The sequence below is a fragment of the Panthera pardus genome, unplaced genomic scaffold (genome assembly GCF_024362965.1).
Source record: "Panthera pardus isolate Hobbes unplaced genomic scaffold, ASM2436296v1 HiC_scaffold_18, whole genome shotgun sequence".
In the NCBI taxonomy this organism is placed as follows: Eukaryota; Metazoa; Chordata; class Mammalia; order Carnivora; family Felidae; genus Panthera; species Panthera pardus.
In genome coordinates this window covers 30,418,972-30,443,586 of record NW_026526743.1, presented here as the reverse complement: position 1 = coordinate 30,443,586, position 24,615 = coordinate 30,418,972, and positions in this window count along the sequence as shown.

Here is a 24,615-nt window from a genome sequence, read left to right as displayed (position 1 = left end):
AGAGCTAATTCACACTGTCTGATATTCCTCTTCTGACCAGAGGAGAGGATAATATATGAGAGATTCTGGGCATGGGCATTCTGTCTTGTTACTGTGATGTATGGGGCTAATAGCTATAGGAAGCGATAGGTCAGACCAAGAGTCACCAACTTAGATAGAGCTAGAACAAAAGCATGAGACAAGGTATAAAGTAGAGGAAGCCTCATCAAGGAAAGCCAATGCATGAGGAAGTCTGGTGGGGATGGCAGGAAGCTAGACTTAGATATTCTTGGAATGAAGTCTGGGCAATGGGATAATTCTGGAACCAAACTATTAGCATGGACATTGCTGTATTTCCACTTCTGATAACTGTGGGCATGAGTGTGCTGAGACCATGGAAAGAGACTTTGGCAGAGCCTGTGATCTCAAGGAGCTTGCAGGTGGCTTGAAGAGTCATTAAACATGCAGGGGAAAAGGGCTCATGATGAAGTAAGAAGAAACAAATGTTAAGTAAGTGGAAAGGTAATCACAAATGTCTTCAAGGATGAGATAGGATTTTCAATGGTCCTCAAAAGATGGGTAGAGAATCAGGCATTCTGGGTGGTGCAAGTAACTTGAGCTAGCAAGAGGGAAATGTTTAATGTGATGTTGGCAGATGAGGATAGACCCATATGAGTAGAGTATAAGATTTACCATGGCCGTACTTGGATAGTTAGTAGTTTCGGTTAATAGGCTCACCAAAACTCTGATTTTTATTAAGAACTAAGATGCAATCACATTTTTAACGTTAAAGGAACAGAAAAACACATATGAGACAATAAAACTGGATTAAAGAAAACTGTATTTTTTCCCTCAGTCTTTAAAAATTGTGTACTTCGTGGTGATTGTCATTCTTTTGGACACTTAGCACTTTGCTAAGGACTAAGTTAGGAGATGGGAGGATACCACGATCAAACCATTATGGTTTTTTACCTTCAAATGGCAGGGGAAGAGGACTAACGTATGTGTAATGATGACACAATGAAAATCATGAATGTTCTTAAAAGGGATATAGATAAAGAAATGTAGATATTATGAGAAGAAGGAAGATATTATCTGTGACTGGCCATCAGGGAGGCTTCGTGGAGAATAGGAGGGGATTTATAGCATCAACTCAGCTTAAAAATTATCTCCAAAGAGAGACTTTTCTCTGCCACTTTAACATATAAAATAGGTATTTTCATCTGAAGCATTCTAGACTGGGCATGGAGGAAAAACACACAAAGAATGAAGCATTAAGGATCTTCATAGCTAATAGTTGTGTCTGGAGGTTGCCACCCCCATTTTACTTCCAGGTAGATTGGTTGATTTGGTTGAGCTCATTTATTAAATATTTCCTGAAAGCATTCTTTCTTTATGCCAGGTGCTACTACAGCAACTGGGGATAATGCAGTTAATAGGGCAAACACAGTTCCGGCCCTCATGCAAAATATGTTCTGTGAGAAGATTGACATCAATCAAGTAATTACATGAATAACTGGTGTGATAAGGGCTATAAAGGAAAAGGAGTCCTGAGTACATGTAGATGTGATATCTGGCTGAGTGTCAGGGCCTGGGAAGCCTGCACAGATAACTAACTGCAACGGAGAGGTGAGTAGGAATTTACCAAGCAAAAAGGCCAGTGGGTAGGAAGAGAGAAAAGCAGGCACAAAGGCAGTGAAATGAGAAAGTAAAGGTGGCCAGAACACAAGGTAGGGGAGAGAGAGAGGATAAGACAATAGAGGTCTTGAGTCATGCAGTCTTACAGGAATTTAGACTTTATCCTAATGAATCTTGGGGGTTTCTGAGCATTTTTCAATAGAGGAGTAACATGGCAAGGCTTATAGTTGGAAAATTCTTCTGAATACATTCTGGAGAATGGACAAATGGAGAATGGGGAATGGAGTTTGGGCAAAAAGGGCAGCAGCTCTTTCATTAGAAAAACGCTCAACCAACTAGAAATAGAAGGGGATTTCCTCAATCTGATAAGGACATCTACTAAAAACCCACATCAAACATCACACTTCATGTAAGATTGAATGCTTTTGACCTAAAATAGGAAACAAGACAAAGATGTCTGTTTTACCACTTCTATTCAATATTGTACTGACTTTAGGCAGACAGGCAAGAAAAATAAATAAATAAAAAGTATCCCTATTGGAAAGAAAGGAGTAAAGCTATCTTTATTTGAATATGACATGATCTTATATATGAAAAACCTAAAGAATTCACACAAACATCATTAGAACTAATAAGCAAGTTCAGGAAATTTTCAGGATACAGGATCAAGATATACAAATCAGTTGTATTACTTTACACTAGCAATGAAGAATATAAAAATGTAATAAATAAAACAACTTGTATTAGCACCAAAATAATGAAATACTTAAGAATAAATTAAACAAGAGAAATATAAGAGTTTTACATTGAAACTATAAAACAGTGTTGAAAGATCTAAATAAATGGAAAGATATACCATGTTCATGGATTAGAAGATTTAATATGATTAAGATAGCAATACTCTCCAAAGAGATCTACAGATCCAATGTAATCCCTATCAATATTGTAGCTGCTTTTTTTGCAGAAATCGACATACCGACCCTGAAATTTATATGGAAATGCTAAACAGGATAGCCAAAACAATTTTGAATGAAAGAAAGTAAGAGGATTCACACTTGCTGATTTCAAAACTTACTACAAAGATACAGTAATCAAGATAGTACTAGGATATGGATGAACACAGATCAATGGAATAAAATTGAGAGTCCAAAAATAAATCCTTATATTTTGGCCAATTGATTTTTTAAAAAATTTGTTTTTAGCATTTATTTATTTTTGAGGAACAGAGAGAGACAGAGCGTGAGTGGGAGAGGGGCAGAGTGAGAGGGAGACACAGAATCCAAAGCAGGCTCCAGACTCTGAGCTGTCAGCACAGAGCCTGATGCGGGGCTTGAACTCATGAACCATTAGATCATGACCTGAGCTAAAGTCGGATGTTTAACTGACTGAGCCACCCAGGCACCCCTGGCCAATTGATTTTTGATGAGGGTATCAAAATCATTCAACGGGGAAAGAATAGCTTTTAGCAAATAGTTCTTCAAACAAAGAATAGTCTTTGTCCAATTTCAAAAAATGATCAAAGGTTTTGAATGTATATTTTCCCCAGAGAAGGTATAGAAATGGCCATTAAGCTCATGAAAAGATGCTCAACATCACAAGTCATTAGGGAAGTGCAAATCAATACCATAAGGTATGGTATCACACACACTAGGGTGGCTAAAATTGAAGAGTCAGACAATAACAAGTATTGGTAAGGATGTAAAGAAATTGGAACGTTCATACATTGCTAGAGGAGTTGTACAATGATACAGCTGCAATGCAAAACAGTTTGGCAGTTCTTCAAGAAGTTAAAAATAGAGTTGTCATAATTATGTTCCTAGGTATTTAACCAAAAGAAATGAAAATATACATCCACACAGAAACTTGAACATAAGTATTCATAGCAGCCTTATTCAAAATGGCCCCAGAGTATAAACAACCCAAAGGTTTATCACCTGATGAATGGATAAACAAAATGTGGTATATGCACAAAGTGAAATGTTATTTGCTATAAAACAAGAATGAAGTACTGATACATTCTACAGCTGAATGACCCTTGAAAGCATTATGCAAGTGAAAGAAACCAGACACAAAAGGCCATACATTGTATGATTCCATTTGTATGAGATGTCCAGGATAGACAAATCCATACAGACAAAAAGTGGATTAGAAGTTTCCAGGGGTCAGAGGGAGGTTGGTATGGGGAGTGACTGCCTATGGGTATGGCGTTTCTTTTTGGGGTGATGAAAATATTCTGGAATAGATAGGGTGATGTTTGCACAACTCCATGAATATGCTAAGAACTACTGATTTATAACTTCCGATGGTGACTTTCATGGTATGTGAATCACATATAAGTAAAACTGTTTTTAAATTTTTACAAAATGGTAGCAGAGACCCAGTCTAATGGAATAGCCCTGGTGAGAGATGATGGTGGCATAGAGGAAGGGGGGACTGTGGAGATGAAAAGAAATGGACAGATTTAAGACATATGATGGAAAGCCTTTTGTAGGATTCCCCCACCCCCACCCCCACTGTCACTGTCACATCACCCTGTCCTACCCAAGCCCAAGACCCAGCTGTGGTGAGTGGATCCAATTTGTCTAATGACAAGAATTACCTCGGAGAGGTACATAGATTTTGTAGATTTCTAGATCTCTGCTCTGGAGAATCCAGTACAATGGGTTGGGGGTGGTACCCTGGAATCTGTATTTTAACAGGTGCTTTAGCAAGCAAATTAGGGAAAATTGCACTGTGCTCCGTGTCCTGGCTTTCTTGGAGACCTACTTTGTGGTTAGCACTGTGTATGTGTTGGGGTGTCTGAGAGGGGGACAGCAAGTATTGTGCGGGAAGTCAAGTATAAGCATCACGCAGAGTTCCCATCTTCAAAATTTGGCCCTACCGACACCTCCAAAACCAGGAGAGGAGCTCCTTTATTCTGAGTTGGAACCGCCTGCATTTTAAAGCACTGCACAATTTATTCAGAGGAAGTCTTTCAAGAAGGAGTGAGAGCTGGGCCGCAGGATTCTAATCTTGAATATTCAGGGAAAGCAGCATATCCTATTCAACACGGCTGATCAATAATGAGTGCATTCACACTCTAAATGTGTGCATTATGTACAGATACAAAATATACAATGCCCCCCAAACGGGGAAAGACATTTCTGATTGAATTTTTTTGTTTGGGTTTATAAAAATAACTTGTGTTGCATCAATTACTCTCCATTTCCATGGATACAGGCAATACTTTATTATGTAACTCTACAGCTGTGCCGGTTTTTAATATAAAACCCAGATTTTTTCATCTATTTCTCTTTCATAGTTACTGAGCTGAGATAATAACATCTTTTACCTATGAATGTATTCAATTCCTTTTTTTTCCCCCTCACCATCCTGCAAACTATTATTGATTAGAATTTCATTTTGTGGCTTTTGTAATAAAATCTCCAGTAAATGTTACCATTGCAGGCAGTGGAAGGGCGGAGTGGGAGAAGGTCATTCTTTATGTAGAACGTGTGTAAATATGTATGTGTAAAGAATACAGTGTGTGTGCACATTCTTCCGAGTCTAACAAGTGAACGTCTGGGCATTGTACTGACTTCCAATTTGCTCTAGGGCAGTTTTCAAATGACTATTTATGAAATGTTGAGAAACATTCCTCTCCTTTTTTTTTTTTTTTTTTTTTAAAGAACCCACAACCCTCTTTTCTGAGAACAACACTCTACCTACTACTATAATTTGCAATTCAGTGCCATTGCTTTAACTCCCTGGTGATGCTCAAAGTTTTGATGGATACCACGTCATTCTTTCCAGGTGTCCCTGCGCAGAAATGGCTTCCCATTGTCCTGGCAGGGGTTGGGGCAGAGAGTGACAGGAAGGAGAAAAGGAAGAGAGGAGGTGGCAGGAAAATCCAGGGCAGGCTGAACAGAGGGTAGATTAGGGGAATGAAGGCAGATGGGACTTGAGGAGCTACTTGGGGGGCTTCTGCCCTAGCAGATTGTCAGCCATTTGGAATTCTTCCATTAGCAATTCAAATTGTGTGTGTGTGTGTGTGTGTGTGTGTGTGTGTAAACAAGGTTAACTTAGGGTCCTGGAATGGACTTGAAGGGTCTATCAACTCCTTGAAATTTTGCATATATGTGAAAAATTGCATATATATATATATATATACATATATATATATATATATGAACATGGGCATTTTTGGAGGAAAGGATCTGTTACAGGTAGATTTGGGAGTGACTACTGGGCTTACTACAAAGCTTGGAGAGGTCACCTCCTCTTTTGATGACAGAGCCCACAAAAAGGGTGGGACATAATTAAATCAGTCATTGCCATCCTGGTCACACTTAACAGGTGGGCATCTCACTCCAGCTGGGCTGATCAGAGTCCTTCCTCTGGAGTTTTCCTAACTGATCTGGAGAAAAAGAGCTCACTTCTTCTCTGGGTGATGGTAAGAGGATTCAGCCACCGTCTCCATCATATAGCAAAAGTCCATCAGCAATAGGGGGGAAAATGCTATCAGTCAGAAGTGAAGGTGACAGCCAGAGAGAGGGACCCCAAAACAATGCCAATAGCACTCACTGATTTGGCTATCTCTTGGGCCAGCTTCACTCATGCCCCTTCTAAATCTGGATATCGTAGTCAACAAATGGCCTTTGTTTGGTATGTTAAATCTACTGGGTACCTGTCATCCACAGCAGAAACAAATTTTGAAAGGAGAGAATCCACAGTCTTCATCAGATTTGTGTGATCTAAAATGGGGTGAGAACACCCATGTAAGCCCATCTCTCTTTGTCATGATCTCACATCATCAGCACCCCTGGGAGGGATGGCTCAGAAAGCAATAAACAAATACTAAGGTAAACAGGAAGGGGTTGATTGCATGCTCTCCCCTTTGGTAAGAAGATCCTGGGGATGAATATGGGGCCTCCAGGGACTGTCCTATTTCATCATTTTGCTTTGAATGCCCCAGAGGTGATGGTGCTTGCAATAAGCACTTATTAAACACCACTACATACGCAGCTCCGGGCAGGTTACTGTGGAGTAAAAAGGAATGACAGTGTGATCCATGCTTCCAACTTACATGAGGATATAAGTGGCCCGGAGAGTATTTCCCAGCTACATTGCGAGCAGGAGCGTGAGGCAGGATGCAGCAGAGACCATGTGTGGAAGAGGAGGCAGGGCAATGGGCATGCCTTCCATAATTATTGTTGCCTAATTCAATTATTTAAATGATTAATTAATTTATGAGAGCACTATAGTACAGAAAAGAATGAGAAGATATTATGGGATGTTACGCGTTGGGCTTGGTCCCCTACCTCTGTGGTCTTCTTTCCCAGGAGGAGTCACATGCACAGGAATTCTGCTTCCATGGCTTTTTTTAGGGGACCCTCAGTGTCCCAGTCTCCCCCATCTCTCAAAAGGTCATAGTAATAATTTCAGCCCTCCCTACTTCATTTAGGTGTTGTGAAGACCTAATGGGGTCTTTTTTTTATTATTATATGAAATTTATTGTCAAATTAGTTTCCATACAACACCTAGTGCTCATCCCAAAAGATGCCCTCTTCAATGCCCATCACCTCCCCTCCCCTCCCTCCCACCCCCCATCAACCCTCAGTTTGTTTTCAGTTTTTAAGAGTCTCTTATGCTTTGGCTCTCTCTCCCACTCTAACCTCTTTTTTTTTTTCTTCCCCTCCCCCATGGGTTTCTGTTAAGTTTCTCAGGATCCACATAAGAGTGAAACCATATGGTATCTGTCTTTCCCTGTATGGCTTATTTCACTTAGCATCACACTCTCCAGTTCCATCCACGTTGCTACAAAAGGCCGTATTTCATTGTTTCTCATTGCCACGTGGTACTCCTGATGGGGTCTTTTAAATTACATGTTGTCCACATATTCCAAAGAGTAGTGTCTGGACCTATGCTGATGTGCCTTGGTTTGAGATGGCAAAAATTCGCGAGTGATGTCATGCCCTCTTTCTCTGCCAGTGTCAGACATCACCAGTTGATTCTAGCATTCTTCCTCAACCTGGCTGTGACCTTAGCATCTTTTTCAACATGACTCTCTGTGTGGCCCCCACCACTGATCAGAGTTGGTATGTAAAATGAAACCCATGAGTGGTCTCTGATCCAGGTTCTTGAATGGTGGGTGTTAGGGTTGCAGGCTGGGGATCAATTTCCCAACTAATCACCGGAGAGGGATCAAGATATGATGATACGTTGCCACCACTTTGAAAAGGACAAAGTCGTGTCACTTTTAGGCAAACATAAACAGGAACTTAGGGAAGTAAGGAGAAAGGGGCTGTCATTTTAGCTGTTGAAACATCTTAGCTATTATTAATAACAGAGAGTGGGAAGGTTAGCTGAAATCACTCTAATTACCTCCCCCCAAGCATCCCAAGCTGAGCCTAGAATGGAACGGTCTGACAAGTCAAAACAGGACACAGTGTAAGTCACTCATTGTTACCTTTTGTTCCTGGGAATTTAAGAAAGTGAGAATATAAGAACAACCCAATGTAAAGGGAAATAAAACAAACAAAAACCCAAAAAATGTGCTTAAAAATAAGTTTTCAGAAGTTGCAGATGAGACTATTTGCATTCCTATTGTTATGTGAGCATACCTACTCAGAAGTGAGCAACCATATGTGAAACCCTAACTCCATCAACAACTGATTAGGGGAAACAAGTGACTTTAGGCAGGGACTTGAAGCTTTAGTCATCCTGTTTCTGAGATCCACAGAGACCGAAGACCTCAGGCTCTCCCCAGATTGCTAGTGACTTCCCAGAATACCCTGGACAGAGCTTATTTCCTAATTTCCACAGTGGCTTCCCAGCCACTGGAGCATCCCTCCAAGGCTCAGTAGTTTCAGGGTGCCTACCCGGAGAGGTCACACCACTCCGGAGCTATTCAGCTAGCTGAGTCAGAGCTGGATTCCTCACCAAGCTAGGCCAATAGGATTTTCTTTCCCCAAGTTCAGGACTGAGTTACTGGGTCCCTAGTAGGTGTCATTGGACCTAGTAGGCCATCTGGATGCGAGGGATAGGAGTTCAGGGTAGTAGGGATTCTGTTCCAGGCAGAGCAGAGACACCCTTCTGGAGAGAAAGGGGGTGAGGGGGTCAGTTCTGCTTTCTGAAAATAAAATCCTTTCAATTTCAGCTAGTTTAATTGAGCTTCTGTTCTCTGCAAGCAACCCTGTTCTGACCCAAACTGTCCCCACCAAAGCTGAGATGTGTACCTCCGGGGTGCACAACTGGATATTTAGGTGGTAGAAGTGATTTGATGTGGCACACAGGTACCGCCTTTTCAAACATCACCACCAACTTCCATCAGGAGAAGAAATCCCCCTTCAGCCTTTCTGACTGTCTCTGTTTGGTGCTTGTCTTTAACGCCCAAGACTTAGGGGTTGGTGAAGCTACCCAGAGTTAACAATGGCAGGAAGTCGCTCTGATCATAGAGCTGGAGAGACAAAGGGAGGACCAGGTGTTACTAATGCCCCAGAGCCAGGGCCACCTGGCAGGGACTGGAGCCACGGTGGGGACATCTGGTGGGAGCTGGATCCTTAGCTCCTGCCAAAGATGAAGTCCAAAGGAGAGAGGAGTATAAATACTTTATATAAAGTATAAACACTTTAGCTTCTCCTCTTTTACTCATCAGTCTCCCATTGGGGCTTCCCGCAAGACTCTTACCAGAAGCCTGTTGTTGAGGAAGCCTGGATAGCGCAATTCGCAGGAGTCAAATTATGGAAGATGAAGAGGGTGGGGCAAGGCAGGTAAGTGATCTAAGAGAACTGGGGCAAGTGACCAGCACACAGGGTCATGCAACACAAACCAAGGCAAAGCACTTCTCAGGACCCCCTGTGGCCAGTTGACCCAGAGTAGACTCAAGGACATGAAAGGCACATGACCTTTGATAGAGAGGCCTTCAACCAGTTCGCATGCCATCTGCTATATAGCCATGCTTGATTCCTGGAGCTCTGACTTCCTCCTTTGCACAGGATGCTACTTGAACTAGGAACAACCAAGGTGGCTCATTTTTTAAATGTCTGGAGTGAGAAGGCTTCAGGCACAGATGGGTGCAAGTGTTCAGCTGGTTCATCAGGTTACTGTCTCTGTCCATCTCTGAACTCTGTGCTTCTCTGTCGCTGTTCCCACATGGTCACTTTTCATGTAGGGTCAACGTGATTACCAACAGCTCTAGGCTTGAATCCATTGGCTCAGCAGCCCCAGTGAAAACTCAGCACCTTTTCCTTAATACCTCAGCCACCAGCATTCCAGAGTTGAGTTTTGTTGGCCTGGCTTGGGTCAAGCATCCATGCCTGCACTGACCACTAGGCCCAGGGAGGGGAATGCTCTGATTGTTCAGATCCTGCTTCTGTGCCCTTCCCTGGAGGCCAGACATGAGATGGAGTAAGGCAGGAATCAGCTTCTTCTGAATGGAAGAGCCATTCACCTAAAGAAAACTAAGGTACTTGTTCCCAGAAGAGGGGATGCTGGGCAGGTACAAACAACAGATGTCTCCTCTACCCTTTTTAGCACTTCTGTTATCTGCCTTCTTCCTATTTCCCTGTGGTCCTGACTCATCAGGAAATATTATGCCTTATTCACCTCTGTATTCCAACAATGTCTGGCACGGTACCAGGGACCAAGTAAGCGCTCAGTAAATGTGGAATTGAACTGAGGTGTAAGCACTTGCATTTTACATTTATTTCTAGAACATAATGGGGATTTTCCATGCTCTGGTGGGGGAGGGAGCCTGGATTTCTTACACGTTCTCTACGGTGGGTGGTGGGCAGAAAGGAGCAGCACTGGCCGAAATGCAGCCCTCGTCACACCCCAAATCTTTTTCCTGCTGCCGGATCTCTTGGGGACCCTGGCCAACCCAGCTGAGAGCTCATCTCCATTTGCTACAAATTAGAAAACCAGCATTTTCCCTTCAGTTGGCCTGAGGCGCAATCTTTCCCTTCCAATTTGAATTTCATATAAGTACAATTTCTTCCTGTTGGATGTTTAAGGACAATCTGACACTTCAGTTGTTTTTCCTTGTCTTTCATATTTAAAAGGGAAAACACAGTTTTGAGCCCTGTTTGGTATTCTGTCCCCCTTTAAAAAGTATTGTCAGCATCACACTGCAAAAGCAAAATTCCTCAATTACTCTATACAAATTAAGTTCAGTCTCAGTCTCTGCACGAGGCCACCACGTAAGCCTGGACTCTGTTTAATCACCAGCCTCTAAACCATCCTCCTAAACAGAATCATTATGGGTCCTGTTTATAACAGTGCCATTAAAAATGAAGGCCTGTCAAGAGTCCCTTATAACAACGTTGGAAACTGTATCCACAAAGATTTTTTTAATGACTGGATGGTTTTTAAAAAGGCAATGGAACACTTTTAAGGAACCATAATGTAATAAATCAATCACAGTCCCTCTGTCTTGACTACAGTGTTTTTGTATTTATTGCAGCTTATGGAAAACCACACTGTTAATTCTTTCGTACTCCCTGCCCCCATTCTCCTGCAAAACTCAGAGACATCTAGGTAAAGCATATTTATATTTTAAGAGATCTATATTTGCTTTTAGTATTGCTTACCCCAACCAATCTTCAAAGTACCTATTGGAACTTGGGCTTATTTATTTATTTATTTACTTACTTACTTACTTACTTAAAGTTTATTTATTTTGGGAGGGAGAGAGAAAGAGAGAGAGAGAGAGGGAGGGAGAGAGAGAATGAGTGAGAGGAGGGGCAGAGAGAGAGAGAGAGAGAGAGAGAGAGAGAGAGAGAATCCCAAGCAGACTCCTCCCTCTCTCAGCAGGACTCAGGGCTCAATCTCATGACCCTGAGATCATAACCTGAGCTGAAACCAAGAGTTGGATGCTTAACTGACTGAACCACCCAGGCAGCCCAGAACTTGGGTTCTTTTAAATTTTATTTTCAATGTTTGTTCTTTTGAGGGGATAGTATTAGTGTTCCTTGACTGTTTGTAGGAAACAGAAACTGACTCCAACGGACTCAAGAAGAGGACATTTACTGGGAGGATACCCAGAATTGTTGAGAGCCTTGAGTTTGAACAAGCATGGACGGAACCAGGACAAGTCTGGAGGGCTGGAAAATGGGACTTACAGGAAGTCTCTTGTAGAAGTGTGGCCGGAATGCTGCCATTACCTCCAAACATGCAAATACTTTCCTTTAATTTCACTCTATCCCAGGACAAAGCATCTGATTAGCTGAGCTTAAGTCATGTCTTTGGTCTCTGGGTGTACTGAGGAGGGAGGAGGAAAGGTAGACTCTTTTGCTTCCCCAATGAGAAATAAGCACCATGCCATCCAGGTGACACACAATGGCAGAAGCAATTTCCCAAAAAAGAAATCACTGAGCTGCTCAAAAGTGATATTAATTTAGGTAAAGCCAACTACTACAACAGATAATATCCCTAATTCTATTTATTGGCTTAACACAATAAACGTTTATTTCTCCCTTATGTAATGGTCCATTTTGGTGGTTCCCAACTATTTTTTTTCTATTTTTTTAATGTTTATTTATTTTAGAGAGAGAGAGAGACAGAGTGTGAGTGGGGGGCAAGGGGTGGGGCGGGGAGGTGGGGGGGGGGGCGGGTACAGACAGAGAGGAAGACACAGAATCCCAAGCAGGCTCCAGGCTCTGTGCTGACGCGGGGCTCAAACCCATGGACCGCGAGATCATGACCTGGGCTGAAATAAGATGCTTAACCGACTGAGCCACCCAGGCGCCCTGGGTTTTTTCTATTTTAAGTTACTCTATTGAGGTATGATTGACACTGAAAAAGTTGTGCATATGTAATGTATACAGCTCAGTGAGTTTGAGCACATGTATACACCCGTGGAAACATCACTGTCATCAGCATCATAAACATATCCGTCACCTCCCAAAGTTTCCTCCCACCTTTATTATTATTATTTTTATTATTATTATTATTTATGGTAAGAACATAACATAAGGTCTACCCTCTTAGCAACTTCCAAGTATACAGCACAGTATTCTGTATAGTCACCATGCTATACGGTAGATCTCCAGAATTCACCTGTATAACTGGCACCTTGTGCCTTTGACTGTCAGCTCTCTGTTTTGTTCTTCTCCAGCTCCTGGCAACTCTCTGCTTTTGAGTTCAACTTTTTCAGATTCCACAAGTAACTGAGATTTTGAAGTATTTTTCATTTTGTGCCTGGCTTATTTCACTTAGCTTAATATCCTCCAGTTCCATGTGTGTTGTTGTAAATGACAGCATTTTCTTTGTAAGGCTGAATAACCTTTCATTGTATGTATATACCACATTTCCTTTATCCATTCATCTGTTGTGATAGACATTTAGATTCTTTCCAACTCTTGGTTATAGTGAATAATGCTTCAGTGAACAGGGGAGTGCAGGTATCTCTTTGAGAACTTGATTTCAATTCCTTTGGATAAATACCCAGGAGTGGGGTTGCTGGATCAAATGTTAGGTGTATTTTTAAACCTTTAAGGAACTTTCATACTGCATTCCAAAAAGTCTGTGCCAATTCACATACCCACCAATAGTGTATTTTGATTCCCTTTTCTCCATATCCTCACCAACACTTACTATCCTTTTTTTTCTTTAAATACCAGCCACCCTAACAGGTGTGAGGAGACACCTCACTGCGGTTTTAATTAGTATTTCTCTCATAATTAGTGATGTGGAGCACTTTTTCATCTACCTGTTGGTCATTTGTATGTCTTTGTTAGAATGCGTATTCAAGTCCTTTGCCTATTTTTAAATCTGCTTTTTAGAATTTTTTTTTTTTTGTTATTGAGTTGTGTGAATCCCTGGTATATTATAGCTATTCACCCCTTATCAATGTATGGTTTGAAAATATTTTCTCCCTTTCTGTAGGTTGCCTTTTCATTTTGTTGATTGTTTCTTTGTGCAGAAATTGTTTAGTTTGATGCAAACCCACTGGTTTATTTTTTCTTTTGTTCCTGTGCTTTTGGTATCATATCAGAAAAAAAAAAAAGTCATTGCCAAGACCAATATTAAGGAGCTTTCCCCCAGTGCTTTCTCCTAGGAGGTTATAGCTTGAGGTCTTCCATTTAAGAGTTTAATCCATTTTGAATTGATTTTTGTGTATAGTGTTAGGGTCCAATTTCATTGTTTTGTATGTTGATATCCAGTCATGTTGATACCCAGTTTTCCCAACACAATTTATTAAATAGACTATCCTTTCCCCATTTTGTCTTATTGGTGTCCTTGTCAAAGATTAATTGACTGTATACACATGGGTTTATTTCTGGGTGCTCTATTCCCTCCATTGGTCTCTATTTCTGTTTTTATGCCAGTACCACACCATTTTGATTTCTAAAGCTTCATCATATAATTAATTTGAAATCAGAAGGTGTAATGCCTCCAGCTTTTTTCACCTTTCTTAAGATAGCTATGGCTCTTTGGGGCCTCTTATGGTTCTAGATGAATTTTAAGATTTTTTTTTCTATTTCTGTGAAAAATGCCATTGGAATTTTGATAGACAGTACATTGAATCTGCAGATTACTTTGGGCATAATGGACATTTTAACCATATTAATTCTTATAATACATAAATATGAAATATCTTTCCATTTATTTGTGTCTTCTTCAATTCACTCTTTAGTGTTTTATAGATTTCAGTGTACAGGTCTTTTGCCTTCTTGGTTAAATTTACGACTAAATATTTCGTTCTTTTTTGTGCTATTGTAAATGACATCATTTTCTTAATTTCTTTTTTGGATAGTTCATTGTTAATATATAGAGATGCAGCTGATTTTTGTATGTGGATTTTATATCCTGCAACTTTACTGAATTTGTTTACTCTAACAATTTTTGTGTGGAATTTTTAGGGTTTTATATATATAGGATTATGTCATCTGCAGAGACAGTTTTACTTTTTCCATTCTGATTTGGATACCTTTTATTTCCTCTTCTTGCCTAATTGCTGCTCCGATGAGGATTTGCAGTACTATTTTGAAAGGAGTAGTGAGAGTGGGCATCTTGTTGTGCTCCTGATCTTGGAGGAAAGATTTCAGCTTTTCACCATTGAGTATGATGTCAGCTGTGTGACTGTCATATATATCTTTTATTATATTGAAGTACATTCCTTCTATACCTAATTTGTTGAGAGTATTTATTTTGAATGGATGTTGAATTTTGCCAAATACTTTTTCTGCCTTTATTGAGATGATTTTTTGTTATATGATACTACACCAAGCTGCCTAAAGAGTGATTTTCCAGTGTCGTTGAAGTAAGTGAAAGAGACTGGATTATAACCAGGAACTTAAAAAAAATGTTTATTTACCTATTTTTGATATATATAGAGAAAAAACAAGTGGGGGAAGGGCGGAGAGAGAGAGAGAGAGAGAGAGGGCGAATCCCAAGCGTGTGCTATACTGTCAGTGCAGAGTCCAATGCAGGGCTCTATCCCACGAACCGTGAGATCATGACCTGAGTTGAAACCAAGAGTTGGACGCTTCACTGACTGAGACACCCAGGTTCCCCAAGACCAGGAACAGTTTGACAATTGAAAAAGTGTGTGTGTTTGTGTGTGTGTGTGTGTGTGTGAATATAATGTAATGTAATATAATGTGATATGATATGACATGATATGATATGATATAATATATAATTTAAACCAATGCAATATATTGTTTAGAATGGTAAGCTCAGAACAGAATAAACACAGGTTTGCAACCTTAATTTCTTACTTCTATATCATGGTTCTTTTAGCATTAAATCCACACTGAATACACTATTAAGCACAGTAATAAGCTGGAGATGTAATTCTGATTAATGCTATGTCATTTCATGGTGAAGTAGAGAAGGTCATTCATCCTGTGGTGACAGTGTATTAGAGGGCTTCGTGCACTGGGCTCAGTGTTGGAAGAGCTGTGGGCACAGATCTTCACATTTGTTGTGGAACCCATCTAGTGAATACTGCCGGTTAGTTACTGTATTTTTCAGCTCTCTGATTAATTTTTGGTACTTCCAGTATTTTCTATCTCTTTTTTGAAATTTTCACTTTGCTCATGCAAAGTGTTCTCCTGACCTTCCTGAGCATCTTTATGATGGCTATTTTGAATTCTCCATCAGATAAATTTAATTTCATTAGGGTTCATGTCTGAGGATTTGTTCTTGTGCGTGGAACCCATTTCCCTGTTCCTCACTTTCCATGACTCTCTGTGTTAGTATCACTGTGTTAGACACAGCCACGTTACCCAGTCTTCATGGACTGGCCTCATACAGAACACCCAGACCAATCAGCCTGGCCATGGATTTTGGAGGTGTCTCTAATTTTGTGCTAGTCTAACCTGCCTTTTTTGTTCTTAGCTTCCCCCCTGGGGATCTGGAGTATACTAGGTCCTGTCAGCCCTCTGAGACAAGTAAGACTAAGGCCAGTTCATCAGAATTTGCAACTCTTTTCTTCCCCCAAGGAGAAGCTGGGAGCTGGAGGGTTTCCTCTCAATCCTATGGCACTGTGCTGGAGGAGGAATTATGGAAATTCATGAAGGTGTCTTGAATTTTCAATGTGGATAGTTTTGTGCTCAGCCACAGTGCTGGAGCCTCTCAATTGATTTCTGGATTTCTCACAAAAGGAATTTGTCCACAAATTGTCATTGATTTGCTGTATTTGTAGGGGGTAGGAGGGTCAAGGACTTCTTATTCTGTCATCTTGCTAATGTCACCCTTCTCCTCCCATAAAATGAAGGGATTAAAGGAGATGATTTTGGCAGACTCTTCCAGTTATAATAAGCTTTGGAAAAGCAAGTATATTCTCTTTCTCTCAAATCATAATTTGCCACATAAACCTAATTATATCTCTACTCATTTCCTCCTGCCACGAGTTTTCATACAACTCAATGATAGCAAGTAGATCTTCATCAACACCAGAGCAGGAACAGGTTGATGGACCTCATTCGATTTGCCTGGCCCTTCCTGCCAATCTGATCCATGGAACCTTGTCATGAGATAGAAGCCCCAGAATTACATGTGATGGTTTCTCATTCCACAAAAGGGGAAACAGATGTCAAAGATCTGCTCAGATCCACAGAAATTCAACATGGGATGAGGCCTCTTGCATTATTTGCCTCACTCCGTCACCGTAGAGAAAAGGAAATAGAGCTGTCTCAGCCACCGCTACCATCACCTAATCTCTTAATTAATTGTGCTCCATGCTCAGGTCTAACCAGATTGGACGCACAGAGTCCAAAAGTGCAACCCAAATCAGATGTGTTGATGAGTGAATGCTTCGTGATGCAAACTCCATCCAGTGAGAGAAAAAAGGCAGCAAGGAGTCTGCACATAAATTATTTACTCTTTCTTCTTCCAAAAGACAGTTCCCAACTATAATGATTCCATAGATTTTCCAGGGATGTCCTTCATGACCAAGAGATTGACTGTGTTTGTTGTGAGTCCGTGGCAAACTCAATGATACACCGCTTGTATTGGCTTTTCCCCCATCCTTGCTCGGGATCTCTTTTCCCTCACTCTTGATGCCTTGGTATTGTACTCTCTAAGAAAACCCTGGCATGTAAGCTTTGCCTCAGGCTGTTCTCCAAGGAACTGTGCTAAGACATCTCTTGGCAACATTTCCCACAATACCGGATACTCACCACTTGCATTGGAGATGTTACTTTGGGTGCCCCACACAGACACAACAGTGAATCCTATGGGGTGAGAAAGTTGCTTTTGTATCACTTTGCTTTTTATCTTGTTAATTAACCCACGGGGGGGGGGGGGGGGGAGGAGGGGGGGAGGGCGGGGAGGGGGAATTCTATTTGGAGCAGCCTTGTCTTAAATAACTCTCCACAACTCATAAGTTCCCTCTTGGCAGAGACCAGAGCTCAGCCACAGAACTTTCAGCAAAAATTCTAAGTACCTATCATGGAATCACATTGTTTCATATCCAGTGTATTTAGTCTCTATTTCCGCTTTTCTCTGTGGTCAGTGATACTCATTTTGCAGTAACCCTACTGACATAACATTTCCCTTTTAAATAAAATGAGCTTTAAAAAGCCAGTTAAAAATAAATAAGCCAGTGAAACAGGGAGATGATTGAGGATAGTGAAGAAACATGCCCTTTGTACATAGTGCAAGGATTTGGTCCAAAACCATGAAAACACAATCAGCTGAAATCTGGGAAACCACCTTATGGTGAAGGCTTCTGCTTGGTATCATGGGGGAAACAAAATTCTATCAATTGAAAAATCCTCTTTTTCCCTTTCCCAGAGACCTTCCTCCCAGGGTATAGGGCCTCCTACTCTGCAAGCAGATTTTGGCAACTGTGTTTTATTCAGGGCAACAATCACTGAGATTCTGCCTTTCTGCTGTGACTGCAGGCCCTGAACTAACCAGCAAGAAGGCTCAATGATAAATAGACCCCAGCGCTAAACATGAGCCCCATCCCAGTAGCCCCCACCCGCAGTGGTTTCTCTAAAACTGTTCTGGTTGCTGTGTGGCCCCAGCCTTACCATCTATTAGCTCCAACTGCAAGATCTTCTGTGATTCACTTCTTGGCTTTCTTTCCAGGTCAGTACACCCAGTGTTGACACCGAGGGATGCCATTATGCCCCCATAATCTCCACTGCCCCACACTGTTTGAGATGGCAATTGATGACAACATAGCCTTCTGTAAATACTTCTAGAAGAGCATCTTCAAGTCCTCCTGCCTGCCAGCTTTCTTCTTCTAGACCCCTCCTCCTAGCTGAAAATTTTGTCATTCCTGAGGGCCCTTCCCTCTTTCTTTGTGGCTTTGTTGGCCTACTCTGCCCTCACTGCCTGCCATTTCTTCTTTCTTTCTCTTCCCTCTGTCTCTCATTCCAGATCTCCTGGGTTTCTTCTCGAAAGTTCTCTAGGCCTTCTTTTGACCTTACTCACTGTGCTGAAAACACAATGATTAATTTTTTTAATGTTTATTTATTTTTTGAGAGACAGAGGGTGAATGTGAGAGGGGCAGAGAGAGAGGGAGACACAGAATCGGAAGCAGGGTCCAGGCTCTGAGCTGTCAGCACAGAGCCCGACGTGGCGCTTGAACTCACAAACCCCCAGATCATGACCTGAGCTGGTCAGACACTTACTTAACTGACTGAGCCACCCAGGTGCCCCTGAAAACACAATGATTAAATGTCACCTTTCTCCCATAATCCACAGAGGGAGGTTCCCCAAGGTTTAGGAAAGACACCAAGTCCCCTTCCTATAACCTGTCACTGTCTTCTCCTGGCACCCACACGTTGGACCAGAGGTGCACTTCCTCCTGTGATGTGGTGTTCACTTCTGGGACACCTTTACCCTCCAGGAATTCCCTTCGTGCCAGAACCAGCAAAGGGGACAGCAGTAAGGGGACAGTGAAGTCTCTCCTGCTCCTGTGCTGTAGGCCTCACCAGACCTGGGGTCAAGCCAGGACCCCCTGCAGAAGTTGTGATCACAACAGGAAAGCCAGGCTGAGAACCACAGTTTTTGTTCAGATGGAGGAGGCTCCCAGGAGAGTCCTAAGGACATAGAGCACCCATACTGAGCTCCTTCTTCCAGCCTCCCTTTTGAAAGAAATAAGCCAGAGAGAAAAGAAAAGGGAAAGAGAGGAGGGAAGGAAAAGTAAGGAAAGGGAGGAGGGAGAAAGGGGGGGATGGAGAGAGGGGAAGAAAGAAAAGAAAAAGGAAAGGAGGCTTCCTTTCTGTCTCCATCTGTGAAATGCAGGTCTTACGTTTTGCTAATAGAGCTGCCTCTCTCACCATGACTGCTAGCATCTGGGATAAAGGGAACACAACATCGCATCATGCTCTAAACTCAAGGGGAAAAGACCTTGGTAGACATTTGGTGAGGCCTCCAGTCACCCTGAGAGGGCCAGTCACCTTGAATGCCAGGTTTGGAAAGCAGCGAGACTTCTGCCCTGCTTCCCAAGGCACTGAGGGCACAAGTTGTGTGCAGTCCCTCCACTTATACACAGAAGATTCTGGAAGGAATGGAGCAATTTTCCTGCACCTCCTTTTGAGGCAGCCCCAGCCCCACCACCTTCTGGAAGCCTTCCAGAATTACCGAGTCTCCTCTTCTCAGGGACAGTGCAATTCCTAACCTAATTATTCACCATCCTGTCTTTCTATTAAGACATACTACTTTTCTTCCCTTGTTTTCCAACCCTCCCCCAAAATGGTGTCTCACAGAGATACACATAGTAGGTGGTCAACAATTACTATTTTTTTAGGTTTTTATTTATTTTTGACAGAGAGAGGGAGAGAGAGAGCACACAAGTGTGAGCTGGGGAGGGGCAGAGAGAGAGAGAGAGACACAGAATCTGAAGCAGGCTCCAGGCTCTGAGCTGTCAGCACAGAGCCCAATGTGGGGCTTGAACTCATGAACCATGAGATCATGACACATAATTGACTGAGCCAGCCAGGCACCCCAGCAGTTACTATCTGTTGAGTGAACAGACCAGGGAAGTACTACGGTCCAGGTAAGAAAGAATGAAGGAGTCTTTGGAATCCCGCATTCCATCTCCAGCTGTGCCATTACTTTATCTGTGAGGCTCGGGCAAGTCTCTTCAATTCTTTGCCATGTGCAAAAGGAGGGTAATAACACCTACCTTACAAAAAAGTCTTAACATTTACAGGTTGTGATGGACAGGATAATGCCTCCCCCTCAAAGATATCCACATCATAATCCCTGGAACCTGTGAATATGTTATGCAGGTGGAGTTAAGGATGCTGGTAATCATCCTGGATTATCTATGTGGGCCCAATGTCATCACTAGTGTCTTTAATAATGGGAGAAGGAGGCAGGAGTGAACCAGAGAGATGGTGCTACAAGAAATGCTCAGCCACCACTGGCTTTGGAGATGGAGGAAGACTCCAAAAGCCAGGAATGAGGGTGGCCACTTGAGACTGGAAAAGGCAAGGAAATGGAGTCTTCCCTAGAGCATCCAGGAGGAATTCAGCCTTATTGATACTTTGCTTTTAGCCCAGTGAGACCCATTTCAGATTTCTCATCTCCAGAACTGTAAGAGAATAAATTTGCATTGCTTTGAGTCACTAAATGTGTGGTAATTTGCTACAGCAGCAAGAGGAAGCTAATACAGCTATTGTGGGTAAGACCCCTGGCACACATTGGTTGCTTTAATACCAATTTGATAGCAGAGAAGGAAGGAAGGAAGGAAGGAAGGAAGGAAGGAAGGAAGGAAGGAAGGAAGGAAGGATTAGTGTTTCCAGCTAAACTATCATCAATGTGAGGGCAGTGTTTCTTGTACATTTCACTCACCACCTGGGAGAGTGCTGGGCACACTCCAACTCAAAAAGGCTTCTAGAATCAAACTGAATTTCACCTTTGGGGATTGATGCTAGCAGGAGGGATGGAAAAGAGACGCTGCATTGAAGAGGAGCCAGAGGGGTTTTAAAGCACAATCTGAGTTCCTCCCAAAGGGCAGGCTACCTCTCAACGTACATAATACAGAAGCCATGTTTTAATGCCACTGTGCCATGGGGCTCCAGACAAAGATGCTGGGGAAAATGGGAAAGAGGACTCTTACCTCATCTCCAAGACACAGAAGAGGCTGTTTCTGTCAGTGAGAGATGCTATCCATCAGGGGGAAATGTTCATCATGAGGAAACTCGTTTCTATTTACTGACACTGTTTGCCGAGGCATCAGGCTGAATTCACCCAGTATCTAAAGAGCCAGGCCCTGGTGCAGGCTAAGACAGTGATGGCCGTAGTAGAGCTGGATTTTGCAAATTTTCTGGATGCATTTGGGCCCTCCCTGAAGTCCAGTTTCCAAAGAGGAGACTCAGTTATCGGGATACCACTGATGGATTGATCAATATGGCTCTGTTGCAAATCACCAAATGTCTTCCTTCATTTACAAGAAAGGAAAAAATTTGGTTTCAGTTCTGAATGCATGGGGTAAGAAACCCAGAGGTCACTTTCTCTTTCTTTCGAGCTCTCTCTCACTCTCTTAAATAAGGAGAAAGGCTATATTTTTCCATGGATTAAGTCCAACACAGAGAAAACTGTCACTGTGAAAACAATAGAATTTATCTCCACTGATATAGCTTGACACTGGGACAAGTGCCTGAATTGTTGCCATAGCAATAAATGTGTCGGACTTATGCATGCGTTTTCTGCTATAGGATTTTGATTAATGGCATTGACTAAATGGTGTGAAGGGGGAGAGACCATGCAGAAGGCCCAAGGAGGGAGACCCAGGCTGCATAGGGTTTGTCGTGGTCCACTACGGAGGATGGCAAACGGGCTTGGCTGGAAACCAGTTAAACCGGGGTAGAATCTCATCCATGGAGCAGCATCTGTATGCCAGCAGTGTCTCATGGCAGGGATCTGGGAGGTGGAGGGGAGGGTGGAAGATACTGTGGCCAGAGCTCAATCAAGGCCAGAGAGCTAATGAAATCTCACTGCTTCCTGTGTACCTGTATGCTAAGGATTTTGTGTGTCTCAACTTAATTCATCCTCCTACAAACCCTATGAGGTGGCTATTAATTTTTTTTTTCTGATAAGAACAGAGGCACAGAGAAGTTCCTTAACTTGCAAAAAGTCACACAGTGAGGCATTGGCAGAATCAGGATTCAAACCCAGGCTGTCTGGCTCTGGAGGCTGAGCTTAAATCCCATGCTTTGTGTCAGGAACAGATTCTACCCTCCTGACTTTGCCTGTCAAGGATGGTGATGAGCACGGGAGACACTAAGAGAGAAAAAGAGAATGAGAGAGGATGGTTCAGTGAAAGATGTCCCCATGTTTGGAAAATCAACGCAAAGCCATGAGCTGTCTGAGGGGAGGGGGCATACTTTACTGGGGCTTGTGGATGCTACCCGCAGTCTGTACTGAGCGCTTCGAGAGGCAGGGTGGGCAGGGAAGCCAGAGTGTGGAGGCCTAGGAGCCAGAAGGGCTTGGTTCCTGACTGTTGGCTCTCAGTGTGACCTTGGACTGCTCACCTCATCTCCTAATACCACCCTGCCTGTGGCTGTGGGGATTAAATGGGGCGACATAGTACACACTCAAGTGAGTCCTCAAATTAACTCGTTTTTTAAAAGACTCATTTTTCACTAATTTGCCTGGTATTTACTTATTTATTTATTTATTTTAAAGTTTCTTTATTTTGAGAGAGAGAACGAGTCAGGGAGGGGCAGGGAGAGAGGGGGACAGAGGATCCGAAGTGGGCTCTGTGCTGACAGCAGACAGCCCGATGCAGGGCTCGAATTCACAAACCGTGAGATCATGACCTGAGCTGAAGCTGCACCCTTAGCTGACTGAGCCACCCAGGTGGCCCTTGCCTGGTGTTTAGAAAATTCAGTTTTCAATCCTTAGCTCAAACAAGTTTTCGGCTATCATTTTCTCAGATTTTTGCTTCTGTTCCTCCTAGTTATTTGGGTAGTATTTGGGCACCAAAGTCAGGTGCCCCTATTAACCGACTGAGCCACTCAGGTGCCCCTATTTGTTTTTTTTTTTTTTTAATATTCTTTTTGACTTGTGGACTAGATCTCCAGAACATGACCACCCCCATCCCCCCATCTCTCTTCTCTCCTCTCATTTCTAAACTCAATTCTCCTTGGAGGTGAGGCTCCATTTGTCAGGTTTATTCTCACCCCACCCACTCCGTATTTTTCTTCAATACGTATTCTGCTACTCACTCTTCTGAAATGGTTCTTGCTATTATTTATTTATTTGTTTAAGATTTTATTTTTAAGTAACCTCTCCACCCAGTGTGGGACTTGAACTCACAACCCTGAGATCAAGAGTTGTGTGCTTGATCACAGAGGACAAGATTCCCCAGACAGCCAGGCTCCCTGGTTCCTGCTTTTAGGTTATTCCTTTGTGACTGTTTAGTCTACCTTCACAGATGCAATGTTATATTAAATATTTTTGAAATCACTGCTTGGAATTCTTTTAACATTTTGTTTTTCAAATTTCAGCAGTAAATCTACATGAGAAAGGCTGTTTCTCTAAGGTGTCCCTGTTGTGCTGGGCTACAGTGTTACTCTTTTGATTTCATTCATTCATTCATTCATTCATTGACTCACTCAAGAGTCATTTATTGAGTGTCTGTTATACACACATACCATCCGTCATGTCAGATGGTCACAAGTTCTCTGAAGAAAAAACAGGATAAGGGGAACTGAGGGTCGCAGGGGTAGCTATTGCTATGGCATGGCTGGTGAAAGCCTCTCTGTGGAGTCAACATTTAAACAGAATCCTGAAGAACGAAAGGGGGCAAGAGATGTGGATTTCTGGGGTGGGGGAGGATATTCTAGAAAGAGGGAGGAGTCAGTGCAAAGGCCCTGCTCTATTTGCAAGATCAAACCTGTTTGTTCTGAAAGTGGGAGACTCCAGGGAGATGGCTGTCACCTGAGTACTTCTTTCTGCCTCAGGGCTTGCTTACTGCACAGTAAAAGATTTTTTTAGGGTTTTCTCAAATCCCCAGAAATAAAGGGATTTTTCTTTTCCTCCCAGGAGAGGGAATTTTGAGTTGGTCCACAATGCCCCCTTGAATCAGATACAGTTTGCACTGAAGCAGAAATCCTTTGAATTTTGGGAGGCAGATGGCAGGTACCCTAGTTTTAGGGTCTGGTACTGGTATGTTGATGGCATGAAAAGAGGGGTGTACCCCTCTCCACTGCAGACCAGGGATGGCAAATACACAGCCCAAGTGCCCTGCTCCCATGGCAGAAAGCACTTGTGGACCACGGTGCTTTTTTTTACTGAGACTACATGCCACTTGGGAATCCTTCTCAACACTCCCAGTTGGTCATGATCGGCACCCACGGTGAAACCTTTCAGTCATCCTTGATGATGGTTTCTGACAGTACGCACACCAATTGAATTTTTGATTATGTCAGTGAAATTGCTAAAAGGTAACTTTTTAAAATGTTTATTTATGTGTTTTGAAAGAGAGACAGAGACAGAAACAGAGCCAGAGAGAGAGAGAGAGAGAGAGAGAGAGGGAGGGAGAGAACTCCAAGCAGGTTCTGTGCTGTCAGCGCAGAGCCCGACATGGGCTCAAACTCACGA